This window comes from Tenrec ecaudatus, chromosome 6 (assembly GCF_050624435.1).
Source record: "Tenrec ecaudatus isolate mTenEca1 chromosome 6, mTenEca1.hap1, whole genome shotgun sequence".
Taxonomy (NCBI): domain Eukaryota; kingdom Metazoa; phylum Chordata; class Mammalia; order Afrosoricida; family Tenrecidae; genus Tenrec; species Tenrec ecaudatus.
In genome coordinates this window covers 165,224,171-165,226,577 of record NC_134535.1, presented here as the reverse complement: position 1 = coordinate 165,226,577, position 2,407 = coordinate 165,224,171, and the positions used below count along the sequence as shown (strand labels likewise).

Below are 2,407 nucleotides of genomic sequence, written 5' to 3'. Positions count from 1 at the left end.
TCGAAATTTTACTTTTCAACTCACTGAACTTCTCTTGGTGAGACAGACAGCCCTTCCTCCATCTGAAGAGGCTAGTCCTATTTTGCCAAAAAAATATGCAATCTCCTTACCGGAGGAGTTACCTTACAAATGTATCATCAGCATCAAGATTCTCTGATCCCACCTTTGGGGAGAGACGAAGTGTTTGGCCCACTGTGTCCTCTATGGTATTCCATGTGGGGGCAACTGGCCTCACCACCCCATGGGGAAGACATAGACGGAATTGGTATAAGACAGCTGTCCAAAAATGGAGTGGGAAGAGCCTGATTTGTGCACGGACACAGTCCTGAGAATAACCCAGATACCCCGTTTGATTTCCCACCAGAAAACTGTAAGAGAATTGAGGGAACTGTAAAAGTCTATCCAGAAGACCATCAAGCAGCAGCTGTACTTCCAGTCCTGGATTTAGCTCAGAGACAGAATGGATGGTTGTCCTTCTCTATATGAACAAGGTTGCAGAAGTATTACAAGTATCCCCAATGAGAGTATCTGAAGTAGTAACTTTTTAGACACTGTATAATCAAAAACCTGTTGGAAAGCACTGCATTCAGGTCTGCACTGCTACACCTGGCATGTCTTGAGCTTCTGACAGCATACTAGAGGCCATTCAAGAAAGTTTAGGATGAAAGTTGGGGAAACAATATCTGATAGGCGTTTTACGTGCATAGAGGTGGAATGTCTAGGTGCCTGTGCAAATGCATCATTGGTTCAAATAAATGGCCACTACGATGAGGATTTGACACCCAAGGATACTGAAGAAATTATTGGTGAACTCAAGGCTGGAAAAACTCCCAAACCTGGATCAAGGAGTGCTTGCTTCTTTTGTGAGCCAGCTGGTGGTCTTACCTCTTTGCCTGAACCACTGCAAGGATCTGGCTTTGGTGTAAAAACAGGTCTGTAATTTATATTCAACTGTACACATGCTACTTGTCCCTTGAGAAATAAAACATACCTCTTCAATCCTCATAAAAATGCATCATCACCATCAATTCTTCTGCTTCCCTTGTGTTTCACTCCAACCAACTTCGTTACTTGCACACCTATAAACAGACTGGACAAACAAATAGAAATCAATTTAAAAAATTTTCAAAGTTTTATCAGGAGACAATGGAGAATAAAGAAGCTAAACCAGGTAAGGAGAAGTATAATTTTTTCTAGTAGTAATATTTTTTATTTACTCTCATTCATATTAGAATATACAAGAATACGCCATGGGCATTGGCCTCACACCTCCCAAACTCCTAGAGATAGCTCACATTGCTTACATCCCCATACTATCCCTTTTTCTTATTTTCTCACACAACTCTTATCACAACCCATCCATCCATCCATGTGTCAAGCACATTTGTACATTTGCTGCCCTCGTCATTCTTAAAACATTCTTTCTACGTGAGCCCTTGGTATCAGCCCCTCATTTTCCCCCTCCTTCCCTTACCCTCCCTTCCTCACGAACCCTTGATAACATATAATTTTTTTCATGTTTTAAACTGTCCAGCGTCTCTCTTCATCTACTTTTCTGTTGTCATCTCCCAGGGAGGGAGTTATATGTAGAGCATTGTAATCGGTTCCCCTTTCTCACCTTCCCTTGCCCTCCTGGTATTGCTACTCTCATTATTGATCCTGAGGGGATTTATGTGTCCTGGATTCCCTGTGTTTCCAGCTTTGATCGGTACCCATGTACTTGATCTGGTCTAGTCGGATGTGTAAGGTAGAATTTTAAGAATGAGGGGGGAGGTTGGGAAGCATTTAAGAACTAGAGGAAAGTTGTATGTTTCATCGGTGCTATACTGCACCCTGACTGGCTTGTGTCCTCCCCGTGACCCTCCTGCAGAAGTAGAAGTTTAAATTATACTACAGTTGTCAAAAATGAATGCTTTATCAAATATCCCTATATCTTTCTATGTCTTGAATAGAATGTTTGGCGGGACTGACTTAGAGCTCTTGTTGTTAGGTCCCCACATGTTCATTCGGACTTGATTTATTAGCTGTTTCTTCTCTAGGTATTGATTGGGGAGTCAAGTAAAGTAAAATTCTTGCCAACATCAACCTTTTTTTCCATTTATCACGATGTTGCTTATCGGTCCAGTTATGAGGGTTTTTGCTCTTGTGTGTTGAGGTATTATCCAGAGTGAAGGCTGTCATTTAGAAGTGGTATTTTAGTGCTACTCTAAGTGCTTTGAGTCCTCTTCACATTTAGCAAGCAATATTGTGTTATCTGCATGTCGCAGGTTGTTAATGAGTCTCCCTCCAAACTGGATGCTTCCTTCTCTTTCGAACAGTCTAGCTTTGGGGATTGTTTGTTCAGCATACAGATTGAATAACTCTGGCAAAATGATACAACCCTGATGAATACCTTTCTCAACTGTGA

General features: G+C 41.5%; 1 pseudogene; it reads left to right on the top strand.

Annotated features, from left to right (window-relative positions):
• The first annotated feature begins 203 nt into the window (after positions 1-203).
• LOC142451739 (NADH dehydrogenase [ubiquinone] flavoprotein 2, mitochondrial pseudogene) lies at positions 204-940 on the top strand (annotated as a pseudogene).
• The last annotated feature ends 1,467 nt before the right edge of the window (positions 941-2,407 follow it).